Source organism: Ornithodoros turicata, chromosome 7 (assembly GCF_037126465.1).
Source record: "Ornithodoros turicata isolate Travis chromosome 7, ASM3712646v1, whole genome shotgun sequence".
Lineage (NCBI taxonomy): Eukaryota > Metazoa > Arthropoda > Arachnida > Ixodida > Argasidae > Ornithodoros > Ornithodoros turicata.
In genome coordinates, this window is record NC_088207.1 from 2726083 (window position 1) to 2742908 (window position 16826).

Below are 16826 nucleotides of genomic sequence, written 5' to 3' on the forward strand. Positions count from 1 at the left end.
CAGTGGAAATAGGTGTTTTTGCTGCATTAACAGAAGGTGGCTCAAATTAATTGTGTACCTCCTTGTGGCCTGGTTGGAGCATGCCTCACTGTGCTTTATTTCCAGTAATTACTTCTCCAACCGTACCTCTTTGGCGGTGAGCCACAACGTATGCAGTCTTCAAGCTTTCTTTCACCCGGAAGAACAGCTTACAGCTCTGCAGGCATCAGAATATCTGCACACTATAGGGGGCTACAATCTAGCCCTATATGTGCCAACGTTTTAAATGGTACTGCGAACACAGTCATAGTACCCTTTATCACGGCACAAAGCAATTATGTCAAAGTTATGCTTGTGGAGGCAAAGTCACGCTTGCCAAAGCCAAAGAGGCAAAGTGATGCTTATGGAGGGTTTTATTATGCCCTGCTGCTCAGTGTATGGCTTCTGTTTTTAGCTGGAACAAACCAATAACAAAAAAAAAAAAAAACTGAGGAAAGAAATATGCCACATTCAGTTGTCATCGACCAAGCAAACTAAGTCAATAATGGTGGTTGTTATTCACTCTGCTATGTGATTGTCTTCATGTAAATTCACCTGTTTGGTTCTGTGGTATCAGGTAGCTTCCTTGTAGCGTAACATATATGTAACCACATAGAGGACAAAGAGGAGGAATTAGCTTGTCTGGCGTAGGAGCTCTCACACTGGCATAGCTGGTCAAAAAGAAAATGTGGGTCATACATCACATAAAACAAAAATACCAGTATATTTTCAGAATGCACTGGTTAATTTCTATTAGGTGCGGTGCATATAGCATGTCCGTGGACTGATTTTTTATTCTTAGAGAAATAATATTTTTGCAGTTATAAAGGATGACAACATGTTCTACATCCGAAGCGAATGTACTAATTAGGTCTCGTTTAATTATTAGAAATAGAAGGTCGGTGCAAATGCAATGTCGGTTTCTCTATGTGCCTCTATAGTTTTCCAAAGTATGCTCGTGACCATTTAGTGCGAGGACATGGCCCCGAAATAATGGCAGTGTGAGAGTAAGTCCCGAAGCGTTCTTTTTGCCTTTTCACTTGAACGTGAGGAAGAAACAACGCTGCAGAACTGCAAGCAGTACATTTAATGTAATGTCGTACAGGTTGCAAGTTTTACAGCGATTTCATATTTCAGCACAATATTTATAAGCTGTAAAAATGGGTGCAAGGGTACCATACAGTGAAGTAGCTGGTACCGTTAATTTTAGACCTCTCCTTGGCGTGGGTGCTTGGCATAAAGAGTGACTGCTAATAAACGTACTGGGGGATTTCTGAATGCGAAGATCATAGGAGAGAAAGGAAGGCAAACAAATACAACAGAGGGTGCCATTCATTTCTCACACTTCTGATTTCAGTTACTTCATTGCTCTTGGTTTTCTTCAGTTCCGACATCTGATAACCAGAATTTGCGCTGTATGTCCACGCGAATAAAAAAGATGCAACCATTCCTGTGAGAAAATTTCATGGTTTTTAAGACCTTGAAAATGGCATTCTTCGGTTCCAGCGTATTCAAAGACCAGTGAAAACAAGGTGCTTGAAGTATTATGTCTAGATACATCTCTTGCAGCTTTGGCATGGCAAAGCGTTGTCTAGGAAGGTGCGCGAATCAATGTGGATGTTCCTGAAATAAGAATCTTATTTCGTTACACTTTGAGATTACCGTATGCTGGTTACAAAAAAATTAGGACCTCTGCTGACTCAAGTTATTCATTCGAGAGAAAATACTTTTTTCTTGCAAACAAACACACAATTTCTTCACATTCATATGCAGCTTATTTGCAGAAATGCATTTCGAGAGTCTGTCCAGTACCTGTTCCCTGCGTTTATCAGAACGTAGGCTCACAAGAAAAACCACAGGCAGGTTCCGATTTTACGATTCTACGGTTCTGAGGCTGGAACACACACAAACACATACAGACGGATAAACACAACACGTCCACACGGTATTGGAATCAGGCTTTTTCGTCGATCGTCACTTTTCAACTCTACGACTTCACAACCAAGGCAGCTGCAGGAGAATATGGCGATGTTCGCGACAATGTTCATAATATAGCAGGTGTCCACCATAGCTGGGACGGCTGGGACCAACACCGGGGACTCATTTGGTGACACCACACGAATTCAGAGTTCGACATACTCAAATTTGACAGGTGAGCAGCAGAGCAAATCATTAACTGCAGTGTCAACAGAATCCTGATAGCCGGCGGAGAATACAGTAGACGATTCGTCCAGACTCGGTACTCTCGTTCCCAGCCCACCACAAAAAGCCTCACCCTGCGGGGAACTATTTTGAGACGCGGGGGCCAAAAGCCTTCGCTGCTCTGAGGCTGCCGTGCCTGTCGACCAATCAGAGACGATTTATTTTGAAAGTTTGAATCTGAAGCGTTTGTATCGCAAAAGTTGATTTTTACGGCTTTATCTTTACACCGTGGATTTTTTCGTGATTTATTTCGAGGAGTTTATTCTCGAAGTTTATTTTGCGAAGTGTAAACCAGAGTGATCCCCTGACGGGCAAAGGAAGCTATGTATCCGTGTTATGTATGCCAGATGAAATCTAGGACTTTGAAGATACTGCTGCAAACTGTTGGCAACTGCATGCACTTCCTTCAGAAATATCTCCCAACTATGATGATGAAGCTGGTTGCAAGATTGGATTGTGCAGGTGAACTCACTTTTCTTGACAGTATTTTGATACCACGGCAGCATCTCCTATATTTAAAAGTCGAGTAATGAAGTGGTGAAAGATGGAAGTCACTGAAAAGGTTAGCCAGCTGTAGGACTCGAACCCACATCTTCTGGATTACCGGTCCAGGGCTCTCCCAATTGAGCTAAGCTAACACGCCTCCCCGGCGACTTCCAAGGGCGCGTCCATCTGAAGGGACAAATCAACCACTCTCTCTCACTCATCCCCCTTTCACTCTTAAATTTTTCTCACTCATACACACAATCATACGACGGGATCGACGCAAGCGGCAAGTGTTGAACATGAAAGAACTGATGTTCTGAGTCATGTAAGTTCGGTGTATACGAAATATCAGTCCATTCTACAAAAAATAATTGCCGTAGTAACAGTTCTCAGTTTTCACTTTGTAGTTTTACCTTTTCGCGATTCTGTACAGCGAGTCACATAATTGAAACATTCATCTCTACAGGCTGCAATTGTAGATGCTACTGTGCATTGCATACTTTTTGGAGAGCGAACGCCTCGTGTATTACCTAATAGTGGTAAATTTTGTGTTTTGATTCATTGGTGTTATAGTCAACATCTGGTTCAACTTTGCAAATTTTGACGTTTTTGTAGGCATGACAACTCGAGTAGTAAGGTAAAGCATAGTAGAGCAGTGTTTCGCAAAGTGTGGTCCGCGGACCCCTGGGGGTCCGCCAGAGTGTCCGTCGGGGTCCGCGACCGTCTCTCACATTTCAGTAAGGATTTTCGTCCCCACAGACACGCGCTCGTACATGCTGCCCGATTTCCAAACACTCAGAACTTACAAAATTGCTACAAGCATTCTTCAGCAGCTAACTTCTAATTTCTGATAGAAAAGTCCTGCAATGCACGTTTGTCCGCGTCATATACATACAAACAAGAAGAAGAAATCAGTCCGGAATCGTTTCTGAAGCTGTTTCAAAAGCACGCAGCAGCCTGATGAGTGTGATATCCAGTGTCAATTACGTCAGCACCGCCGCAAGGCTTTGGTAGCTTATCCAATATCACTGCGCCGCTATTCCCTTGATATACTACCTAGTGTTTAAGTTCTCGACTAATATCATAGTCGCGGGATGGCGTAAGTATAGAAACACCAGACATCATGGCGAGTTGTATGCCTTCGAGTCACGGCGTAGCAACTGCAACGTCGTGCTCTCTGTGCGTGAACTTTATTTCGTAAAGGAAGAGTGAAACGCGATCAACACAAAGGTACGAGGCGCAGTCGAGAACTTAGATAGTATATCAAGGGAATAGCGGCGCAGTGATATTGGATAAGCTACAAAAGTCTTGCGGCGGTGCTGACGTAATTGACACTCGATATCACAATGAGGTTGCTGGTTATGCACTGGCTAGCATGGGAAATACAGTGCGTCATATCGTTTTGCTTCGAGTTCGAACTGACTGAGAGTGTTCCTGTGTTTAGCGCATTTTATATTTGGCAGCCTGCGGACCTCTTGCAGCGATGGTGGCACTACAGATGATAGCTCTGTTTGGTATTATCAATCTTGAGAGTTGACAAGCAGTGCACCATCGAAGAAAAAGTACGGAACGGCGTAGCAGTGTGTTATCTTGGCTCGAATCGGAGCAGACAAACATGCAATTGCGTTGCAAGCGGTTAATTGGTGTCTTCTGCGCCACCGGGCACGAACTCTGGTTTTTGCCACGGAGGGCGCAATGCAGTGTACACAGCGCGTATCCCGGTATATTTGTGTGTGTGTGGGGGGGGGGGGGGGGTCCGTGAATTGGTTCTCATCGCTTCCGGGGATCCGTCACCGTCAAAAGTTTGGGAAACGCTGTAGTAGAGCACATTGCAGTGCAATCTGGTACCTCTTATTCTTAATACATGGTACGAACTTCACTTGAAGAGATTGCTGCGGAAATTGACACTTTCGGTCTCGACAGCAAGTCTATGAACTGTAAAAATGAAGTCAATGAAAAAGCTAATTCTGGGTGAACCAATTCTAACGTAATTGGAACTAAATGGGAACGTAATTATACACTTTCTTTTTTTAAGATGGAATAAAGCAGACTTGGTGTTCAGATATGAATTTGTACTGTTGTGGAAACACTGTTTTCATGCATCGTCTTGTTTCTTTGCAGAGCTTAAAAACGCCATGTACTAGCTTCCCTTTCACTGTAGGTGTCGTCTCTCATACGTGTAAGTCCCATTCAATCACCTAGAGAGGCTTTTATAACTTACAACTGTACCAAATCTCTTCCTTTTGGCTGTCTAGTGGCTTTCCCTACCACACCCCCTCCCCACACACAGACCCCACCCATCGCATAGACCCCACTAGACCCCACCCACTCACTGTGATCACTGGCTTCCTTTGCCTGCAATGCTGACGTATCATTATGGCATGCGTTCTCGTACCGTGTTATTAATATATGCCAACAAGTAGTGCAATACGATAGGTACCTTCTGAATGAAATCACACTTATGAACATAGGATATCAAACCAGTAACCTTCATAACCAGTAAACTCTGATATTGTGCTTTACATTTCCTTGTACTTCCAGAGGACACCACATCAAGATCTCGCATTCCAAGTCAGCATTGACAAAGCATCAACAGCATCAAGACATTTAGTGAGACAGTTGTCCTTTTGTTCAGGCCCTGTTATGTGATAAACTTCAACTACCCAGCATGCGCCTCAGCCTCTCTGCCTCTCAAAGGTAAGATGACATGTTATTTGTACGGGTTAGCGGTGTAGCAACATACATGTGGCGAAGTGAAGCCACTGTTCATTGCTGTAACACACACACACACATAAATGGGATGATGATGAGCTGGGTCATTGCTGTAAGCAACAAATGTAGCCCTGACAATTGGAAGGCACATAGATGTGTTTGATGTTTGTCGTAAATCCTGTTAATTTCACATTTTGCAATATTTGCTTAAAAATTCAGGTGTGGTTTTTGGTATTCAAGATGAATTTGATGCTTTGGGTGTTGAATAATTGATCAAAATTTTATACAATCAATTTAAACATAATAATGAAGAATATATTACCATTATTTAGTCTTGCACTATAATGTCAAAAGATCACATTAAATTGTGACCTACATGCAAAAAAAGCGGAAATATTCAAATGTAAATCTCGGGTGAAGATGGTAAATTTCTGGTAAAAAAAAAATTCTTTAGTGAGTTCACTTGAGAGTGGTACTTGTCTGCTGCATCTGGAATTCATGCATTTTGTACATTAAGATTTGTTTCAATTTTGTTATCTGTTCCAAATAAATGCCATGCACAAACTTCCGAGTGCCACTTACGTGCGCGTCATTGTTATAATTGCTGTATACATATTATCTACTATGGAAATAGTCATGTCTTTTGTTACTGAGCCGTTACAATGTAAGTGATTGACTTTATTGCATTTCAGGGATACAATGGGAATAAACTCAGAATTAGAAGAATTTAAAGGACTGTGCAATTGGAGGCAGCACTAGTGCTAAAAAGCTACGACTCAGCTCATGACTGCCAGTGAAGAAGCAAGAGCGACATGTACAGTGTTTTTTTCTGCGTGCAATACAGTACTCCAAACCGAATTTTGCTTCCTGCATTTTATTTTTGCAAAATAGTAAGCACATCACATAGCAGAAACAACAGCACTATGCTACAGATTGCTACAGACTGACACACAATGATGCAGGTAAAATTCCACGTGTTATTACGGTGAAATTGAATATCAATTTTTCTACCCAAACCGCAAAAAAAAAAATAAAAAAGATACAGGATTATACTCCGTTTCTTTCATTAGTGTCCAGAAAGCTACGGAAGTGCATGCAAAGATACATCATATTCTGTCAAAAAAAATTCCACCCTTGGCCTCCGTTTTGTTACGGAAATGTTTTAATACTGTGGGAGACAGACTTTTTAATGAACATTGATGTTAATAAACAATAAAAGCTGCACGCCATTGAATGAGGAATATAAAAGCGGTTACATTCGCTGTGCCGCTTGTACTGTGCGGTTTGCGTCTGTTCTTTCTGTTCTTTTCTCTCTCGCTGTCATTTCGCGGAGTACAGACAACGTGACAAGATTAGGAAGTGAGTTCCAGCTACGTTCTGCAGATTTCTGTGAGATAGGTTGGAAAATTGGTACCAGCGTTCTTCTATAAACGGAAGCATTTCAGAGCAGTGAGCAAAATGGCACGTTACGTTCTGTATTCTTAGCAATGAAATAAAACTCTTATGAACGCTTTCAACTGAGCTCACTATTCTGAGGCTTCGCCTTCACGCTCGCTGTACGTGCGCGTGTCGTCGGATGTAATCGGGTGTAGATCTCAACTGAACCTGGATGCTAGTGTTTTTCTATGTTTGGCCAGACAATGATTTTGCAGTTGTTCTCTCATACTTTCAATGTCGACGAACCGTATATTCAGCAGAAGGGGGTTGTAAGCAGGGTGTCGAACCGAACCAACCCGAACCGAAAACCGTACCCGAACCTTTATTTTTGCTGGAACCAAACCTGAACCGAAATTTTCGTGACACTGTTGAACCCGAACCGGAGCAGAACCGTAAAAAATAATAGCGGTAACCGGTTCGAAAGAAAACGGTTCGGATATAAAAGAAGTCCACATAAGAGTTCCTTTCAATCCCCGAACGAAGACATATTGGTATCGTCATCACTCATCACGCGTCCATATTATGGATTTCGAAAATTTTCACCTAGCAGTCAAACGAGGACGTATAGTAAGTATGCTTTCAGCGTCTTTTTAATACGTTGAAGCGCAGTTGTCCCTGTGAGCGCCGCGGCTAGCGCCCCACGCACGCTGTGGCGTCTACTCTTTAGAGACGAGGCGCCACGCGGACCAATGAAACAGGAATGGAGTAGGCCAGTTATGTAGCTCTATAGGACGAATATGTGATTAAGTAAGCGCCCAACATTTACACGTGAGAAGTAAATATTAAACAAGTCAGAAACGTGAGAAGTGGAGAAGGAGCGTACGCAGGACGATGCCTGTTTGATTGGTCATGGTTTGAAAAGGCTGTGAACCGGTTTGCGAACCGGTTTGATTTTTGGCGTGGCCGAACCGGAACTGAACCGGAACGAAATCAAAGCAACGCGAACCCGAACCCGTATTTTTTGCGGTTCGACACCCTGGTTGTAAGGGCAATGAAGCAATGAATAAGTGGGTGTACAGCTTTTATTATCCATAAACGTCGACACAGAAAAGATGCAGGGGACAACTGTAAAATTCATCTGTGACCAACAGCAGAAAAATACTAGCATCCAGCGAACGATGCCGCTAGCGGACTGGTGCAGCGAATGATATAAATTTTATGCTGCTCATTGAATGGACTGTACATTTCATTCTACATTAGCACATGAAAAAAAAACAAAAAAAAAACTACGTCTTCCAATTTCAACAAATCGACAAAGCGAATGATAACGCTCGGTCGGCTGTAATGTGCCTTTATTATCCCCCCCCCCCCCCCGTTTCTCTATCACATCATTGGCAAATACGGCCCAGTATTTTTGGCCAAGCAGGCGTGGCGTGACCATTTTTCCGGGACCAAATTTTGCGGGACTATGTTTTCCTGCACCCGCAGACTGTTTCCGCGCAATAACTTCGATATTTGACAGCATTTTCCAATTCAATTGAACGTGTGATAACAGGGTACTGACCATTGTTAAGGGCTGGTATTTCGAACAAAATGAACCCTGGTTGCGTGGCCTGAAATAATGAACCCGCTAGGTTCCGTGCGCCCAAAAATAGAAGAGCGTCGTTGTGGACCCATCGCAAATTGTGTCTGTTCCTCTTACCCTCTCTCTTTATCGTTTTATACAGTGGAGTACAGAAAACGCATACTTGAGGAGCGAGTTGTCCTGGGCGTATGCCAGAACAACCTCCGCACCTCCGCACCGTTGGTTATGGATGTGTTAACTGCTTACAAACTTGTCTACGAAGCAGGACATAGGCTCGCTCTCCAATGGGTTCCCGCCCATTGCGGTGTCGAAGACAATGAACTGGCGGACAGCGCCGCCGAAGCAGCTCTCTCGTCTCGGACACTGACGCGTATTGCACTGCTGAGAGGCGATCGGCAGTCCATACTTCGAAGCCTTGTGACTCCTCTAGCTACCCGCCAACGGACCGCCGACATACTACCCCCCGCCATGCTGAGCACAGTTGACCCAACGCTCGCTTTCCGCATGTCAGCACGTATCTCTCGTCAAGACGCCGCATTAGTTCATCGAATGCGCCTCGACGTGGCCTTCACAGCACAGTGGCGCTACCGCTTGAGACAAGTTAACTCTCCACACTGCAGTCACTGCGGTGCTGTTGAAGATCTCGAGCACATTCTTCTGCATTGCCCACACTATCACCCGTCCCGCTCCGTACTCTCCGCCTCCCTCAACGAGCTGGACTCCCGCCCCCTCTCCGTCACAAAATTGCTTGGCCCCTGGCCGCAGCCACCTCACCAACGCTCTGCCCTCAAATCTCTCTTCGCCTTTTTGGACGCCACAGGACTTGGATCCTTATTGTAACGGGACCCATTACTTCATTGCCGCTTCTCCTCCAGCAGTGGGGTAGAGTATCGCCCCCGGTGATGAAGCTCCCCACCCATCATCCTGAAATAAAGCTGTTGTTGTTGTTGTCCTGGGCGTTCGTAGACTCTCAGAGCAGAACTTCTCCGCATAGCACGCTGTCCGCCAACCATTGCCACGAATGATAGGGTTACCGCTTTTGATTCGAAGAGCGTGCTGGGCGTATGCCTTTCTGTAGCAATTTGAATATATGATAATTGCTACGAAAGGGTACGCACCTTACTCTCACTTGAAGTCAGAAGCAATAACCCTGGAATAAGTGCGTGGCCATAACCCTACAATAATTCGTGGCAGTGATTCGCGCACGGCGTCCTCAGTAGCTCAGTCGGTAACCCGTTGGCTTGCTGAGCTCAAGATCGCGAGTAGGAACCGGCCCACTCGTCACAATCCCACTCCACACCGGAAAACTCGTCACAGGAAAATTGGTCACACCGGCCTTCTCGTACAAGGTCCTTTCGTCACAGGAACCTCGTCATGGGGGGCGGTTCGTCATCGGAACACTGGTTGCAAGGTTGACCCCGTTTGAGAGGGTATCAGTTTGAGCTTGTTTTACACGAAGGAATTAGTCTAGTGCACGAGCCGCGCTTTCACGAACCTGGATTTCATCCAGTTAGGACTGGCCCGTGAACGCGGGCTATAAAAAGGCTGCACCCCGTACAAATTTCACGTCTTTGTTTTGGGCACGGGGAAATCACACAAATCCAACATACGACAAGCCGCCATCTTGACACTGGGAACGAGGCCAACCGGAAGTCGCGCGTATGCTACTAATGAATTACGCTGTTATTGGTAAATTCCCAAGTGAGGTTAGGTTGGTTAGGCTAACGGACGGCGAAGAAGTTGGTTAGGTTCGTGCGCCATGGCAGAACTCTTGCATCAAGCCAGACAACCGATAGATAGATAACTATTGATAAGTCTATTAGAGTTATATTGGCCGTAGCTGGGACATGCTGGACATACAACTGAGACCAACCTACTGAAAGTCTCATGTTGTATAGGCCCGTGCAAGCTCAATACTACCGCATTTGTCACCTGTTCTCTTTAAACGGCGTGTCGCTGCATACTGTGCATTGAATAATTCATAGCAATAAACAAAAGTAAATTCATACTTCTAGTCAGAATCCGCGCAGTGACACGAGTGTTGATTGTGACGATTATTCCGGCGTGACGATAGTTCTTCGTAAGAGATGTCCTGTGACGAGTTGGCCTTAGTATTATACGGACGTGGCAGGTTTCCCCCCTTCGCCACCAGGGCTGCGCCACCGTCGCGTCTGGGCCGACTTCACTCGCGAATTTTTCCTGTGCGCGGCGGGCGGTGCGTGTGCGGAGGGTTGTCCACCCGCTTATAACATGCATATACATGCAAAGAAGAGTCATATACAAAAGTACAAGTAGAAAATATATTGAATTTGCAATGTCTCTCGTTTTGATTGAGTATTGTTTTTGTTGATGTTAGCATAATAGTTCTCGTTTGCTTAGAAAATGTTTGTCTAAAACCGGTTTTGTCTGAGATTGTTTTCCGTTTTAGGTTTTTTTTTTTGCTTCCTTTGGTTGTTTTGATAGAATTCTTATTGTGTCCCTCAGAATTGAATAATGCTAGCATCTATTTGCGATAATTGATCAATAAAATATATTGCCGCTGTACAAACTTGGCTGGTCTTGGGCTGTTTGCTGAAAGAGAGAGAGAGTCCCCCATCCCTTGGAGTAACAAAGCATGCACAGATTATTTGCTTTGGGCTGTATAGAGAGAGAAAGAATGTCTCTCCGCTTTGAGGGAAAAGCTACAGAAAGCTGGCTTGGTTGTACCACGTCTATTTTCTGTGTGTTGGATACCTCCATCAATGTAAGGTTTGGAGTGTGTGTTACAATAAAATTTTTATAGTGTTCGATTAGATTAGATCACGAGTATGATTTTATAGTGTTTCAAATGATAAATTATTTTCCTCCGTTGTTTACATGTTCGAGAATGCGGCGCTTAGAGAAACCGGTTCGCTCCAATATCATTGTCTGTTTGCTATTAGCACTGGCTATTGTTTGTGTTCCTCTGTTCTTCAGCCTTAAGTCTCTGCTAGACACTGTATTATATTTGTAATATTTCTCGTTTTGATGGATTGCATCACAATTATTTTCCTGCATGTATCTGTTGTTTGTGTGTTGTAGGATGTGTGGGTTTCGACCTCTATGAGTTGTCGCTGTTTATTGTGTTGTTTCTTATTATTTCCTTACGTCCGTGCTCGAAATTCATTAAAACACTTTATTTTTATTTTATTTATAAAATACTACAAACCCTGAAAGGGTCCCAGTAGGAGGGGCACAGAAAGTCCAAAATAATTTACAACAGGACACATATGTCACATCATGTAACTGCGTTCAAGCCTTTCACAAATGCCGTGACAGAGCGGTGTGAGACCTGAGCAGATGACAGAGAATTCCATTCTTCGACGGTTCGAGGAAAGAACGAATATTTAAAGCAGTCAATCCTGCACTGGAATGGTTTGAGTGTGCGCTGATGGCTTAGCCGTGTTGATCTGGGTGCGTGTGGAGTGATATAATAGTGACTTAATAAGAAACATGATAATGATGAAATTATTAGTGTCGCAATAATGGCGATCGCGTCTCAGACTTTTTATAATAACACAAATTTATTGTAATCATAACGATTAAGAATATCTTCTCAGATTAAATGTGCTATTCCATTTTAGTTCTGATTCATTGAAAACTTGTGTGTATGATTACCATTAATAAAAATATTGTGTTTGATTCTTTCTCTGTGATACATCTTCAATGCTATTGCATCGTACCTGTAATAAGTAAGTATATTTTTTATCTGTATTTTCTATTACATGTACTGTCTTGTGTTTTGTTTCTTCTGTTTCAGGTTTTTCGGCTGGGTTTTTCTTCTCCACCTGATTAGCATTACACCATTGGCATGATTCCCAGCACTATTGGCATTGCAATTGGCAATATAATTAGCTTTAATAAATATATTTCAACTTGTATTTTTGTGTATGACTCCTCTTTGCATGTATATGCATGTTATAAGCACACGGGCAGCCCTCTGCGCTATGAAAAAAAATTGTGAGTGAAGTCGGCCCAGATGAAAAAATGATGAGTGAAGCCGGCCCAGGTGTGACGGCCGCATCACTTGGCGGGGTTGCCGTTGTGCATGTCCCTGCTTGCATGTAAACTGCCCACGCGCCACCGAAAAAAAATGCGAACAAAGTCGGCCCAGGCGGAAAAATCGCGAAAGTCGGCCCCGGGCTGAAAAATGAGCAATGATAAGCGCGCGGACAGCTCTCCGCCCACACGCCACCCATCGGAGGGCCTCGCCCAGCTGTTGTTGTGGGAAAAATTGCAAGTGAAGTCGGCCCAGGCAGATGTGCCATGTTGGAATAAGGCATATTCAACTTAGGTTCCCTATTCTGCTCGAAATTACCTACATCTATCAGGACTTGTAATTAAAACTCCACTATTGCAATGATTCTGCTCACATATAGGAATATTATGGTTTTTATAACAAAACGTGTAATTTTGATTGTAATCATATTGATTAAGAAAGCTCCTTTGATTAAATGTGCTATTCCATTTTAATTCTGATTCATTGAAAACTTGTGTGTGTGGTTACGATTAATAATTATATTATGTTATAATACATATATTTTCACTTGTACTTTTGTGTATAGCTAGCCTTCGCATGTCTATACTTGCATCTGAATCGCCCACCGCACAGCTGTTGTAACAAAAAAAGTCGGCCCAGGTGGAAACATCGCGAAAGAAGGCAGCCCAGGCTGAAAAACGCGCAAGGGTGAGCGCACGCGCAGCCCTCCGCCCACGCGCCTGCGCAACAAGGGGCAATTTTTTTACTGAGACCGAATTTTCGGGGACAATTTTTTCCAAAACTCCACGAACAGATCTATGCAGTCAGGTTCCTGTACTGATATTATGTAGGCAACATTCGTTTTACAATCACGTAGCCACTCCCCGGATGTTCGTGAGACCCGGATGTTCGTGTGGCGCCATCTACATTCGAAAAAAATGTCAATCGGAGATGCCGCTTCGCTCTTATCTCCTGTTAACATGGCATAAGAACAAATTCACTATGAGGTTTCGACGCCCATACGGCGAATATACGGGATACATACAATATTATCAGGAGTGAGGTTCTTTTCAAAATCACGCGACATTCTATCTAGAAATTGTGTCTGGCTTACCTTTTTTTCTTCGTCTGATGACGATGCTTGCATGGTCGTCGAGACGTCAGAGTGATGTTGTTCTCATGTTATGTTATGTTAAGCCAGTGTATGTCTCAATTATTCATCATGTCTCCTAGCTTTTGGTCGATCTTCGACGTTGTCTAAGTTGGCCATTCGTAAACAGATAATGGATTATGGGCATGAATGCATTGAAATACCAAACTGAGTACGAAACAGTACCAGTTCTACGATGCTGCCAACGCTTGGGAAGAAAACTTAACGAAAATCAGCGATCGAAAGTAGTCGCGGAAGGTTATCCCACATTTCGTCCTCAAAGTGTTGTGTTGGCACTCAACTTTCGGACAAAAATCATGCGATGTGTTTTATAAGAGGTTAATAAGAGAGCCTGTTCACTAATGTAAGTACTCACCGTCTGTATGAACTGTGTATGAACTATGTACTCTGTATGAATTCAGCCATCTCAAAATATTGCAGCCATGGTTATCTGAGTACACCAGCTGGTAAGTACGAATTCCTAGCCCTGCAAAGACCAAAATTAGCGCTTGTGTGTATGCTCACGGCTGCACAAACGAACAACAGAAAGCAGTCGATCACAATTCACAACTCGTCGATCGGTTAAGGTTTTGTCGAGAGCTGATCAGTTTAAGCTGTTTGCGCAGTCAATAAGGAGACAACTCCGTAGAAAGGTAACGTCACGTTTACAGGGCAATGTAGCTCTGCAATTCTCGTTGCCGAAAGGTACATATTAGAAAATAATGTGTTTCACAAGCACTTCAAATTACAGGGAGATAGGTCTGCACAAAAAGATTTATCACGAAAGAGCAGATTGCATCCGTACCTTTCTGTGAGATGTAGTAGTAATATCAGTTACCAATTTCTGTAAAAATTTTAGAACTGCGTTTCGCTGTTGTTCTTAGAAAAAATCTTCTCGGGATGAGAGCCGCAAAGGATACTGCCCCGACGATTATTTTATAGGTCGCGCATATAAAAGACACGGCCCACCCGGGGGCGGACAGCGTTATCAAACGGACCGCGTTGTTGGGACGTGTATTGAACGCGATTTGCAATTTTCTCGCTATTACGCATTAATCGAACGGCTCCTTTTTGTTGATCAGATCACTCAAAACGCGGAACTTTATGAAGGAGTGCATGAATGAACGAATGAATCAACCCATCAATCAAAAGGCAGCTTTTTCCTTTCTACTATCTGTATCGAGAACTTACAACTCTGTGCACAACTTTATTTGCAGTCACCCTGTCTTGCCATTGAAGGTGTTATTTCATCCGATGTTCGCATTGTTGTTGTTCGCAATGGTCGACTTCCGTTTGCCATGTAAACCGGTTAAGTCGACCTGACGATCGGTGTCCGTTACGTCATCAGCGAGCCCTTCCCATATTAAACGCGAAATTTCGGATTCTCGGAGGAGAGCAAGCATGGCGACAGAAGTAAGCGATGTTCCCGCTTACACTTCGAACCCACCGCGATGCGTATGGACCGACGAAAGCACTAAATTAATGTTGCCCATTATTCGGGAATTAGACATCGCATCGCAGCTGGACTCGAAGCGGCAGCGGAACCAAGCTATGTTTCAGACTGTGGAACGAAAAATGGTAGAGGAGACTCCGCTAAAAGCCCGTAAAATGCGTTATAAGACACTTCGTAAATAAATGTACAGCGAAAATAAAATATATTTACTTCCGAGATAACATTTTAACGATGTGGCGGCGCTGCTGCTGGCGAGTAAGGTCGACTGAATTTCGGGAGCGCTAAGGCGCCTTATGTAGTTGCCATGTAAAGAGTGGACGGTCGACGCTCCCGATCAGTCAACTGGGGACTTCAGTCGACGCTCGCGCCCATGCAAACGCAGTTATTGATGGCAGTTAAAGAAACTGCAACAGTAGTGAGACCGCCATAATTCAACTGCCATCGTTCAACTGAAGTACGCAACTAGCAGTTGCGAGGCTTCTGTTGTGTTTGTCACGCTTCTTGCCAGGCTTCTGTGTTTAATTGTCTCATCCACTACATCGTTACTGCACTTTATTATTTGATCAATCAAAAGGTGTATTTTATTAGTTATATTCAGAGCTGAATAATCTGGGAGCAAGGTGACATACCTTCGGCTCGAACATTTATCAAATCGTATATCTTGCTTCCGACTCTCAAGTTTGTTGCTGTAACATTGTACACTTTTGGACGTACGCTGTAAATATGATATAGTTGACACACAATGTAGTATAGTTACGAACTAATCAACTAATGTGTAACTTACAAATTCCCTGTGGTGCTATTCCGATATCCCATTTCAGCTTTCAACTGATGACTCTTTTCGTTTTTACTAATTGGTGTGATGTAGACGCATTCCATACTGTGATTTTGTTTCTCCATCCAGGTTTTCTCCCTCACGTAAAACGTTTTGTATACCTGGAGTACCTGCAGGGATGAAATACACAAGCGTTACACCGAAGCGAAGACCATTAGACAGCTGGTACACAACCGTTCCGGAACAAGGGCGCCGCGGATTCGTCAGGTACACAGCAGGCACTGCACGCTGTACCGTATGAACACACGTTGCACATCATACCTTCAAGTATCCCGTACCGCATAAACCCACTTCGCGTATATTTCTTAATTACTTTTACACATTACAATTTTTGCGGATATGGCAAGTTTCTTTAATAGTTTGAAACGCACCGGCTTTCAACAGACATAACAAAATACAGTTAACGTTTCGGGTCCCATTCGAGTCCCATCATCAGAACAAGGAGGGGTACCCGAGACAGGGATGAAGAGACGGCACAACAAATTCTCAAACAGAGCAAAAACTTTAATGCACCTGTGCCCTATATATCTAAAAACCTCCGGAGAGGAGGAACAGGAAGTATGAGGTCCCATCACCAGAATGACACTGTCCTGGTCGTCACTTGGTATTTACGTAGAAGAGGAGCGTAGCATTCTGGGAGGGGGCCTGGTTGTCGATTGATAGCCTCTTTTGTTTTCTTTATGTGCCATGAAAACAAAAAGAAGCTATCAATCGACAACCAGGCCCCCTCCCAGAAGGCTACGCTACTCTTCTACGTAAATACCCAGTGACGGCCAGGACAGCGTCATTCTGATGATGGGACTCGAATGGGACCCGAAACGTTAACTGTATTTTGTTATGTTTGTTGAAAGCCGGCGCGTTTCAAACTATTAAAGATGTCTACTCCCGGCAATTGAACTATATTCATATGGCAAGTTTTGATAAATAAGGTTTCGGTTCTGTTGCCCACGCAAGGAACGCGTGATGACTGTCAGGGCTACCAAAGTTATATCAGAGAGACTGTCATATATA

General features: G+C 43.7%; 1 long non-coding RNA gene across 1 annotated transcript in view; it reads right to left on the reverse strand.

Annotated features, from left to right (window-relative positions):
- Nucleotides 1-16826, reverse strand: part of LOC135399456 (uncharacterized) — a 48234-nt gene that overhangs the window by 14464 nt on the left and 16944 nt on the right. The window contains exons 2-4 of the long non-coding RNA XR_010424276.1: nt 15765-15925; nt 15610-15695; nt 13904-14014 (exon numbers count right to left, since the gene is read on the reverse strand). This is a non-coding gene — a long non-coding RNA (uncharacterized LOC135399456). The remainder of the gene's footprint in view (nt 1-13903; nt 14015-15609; nt 15696-15764; nt 15926-16826) is intronic.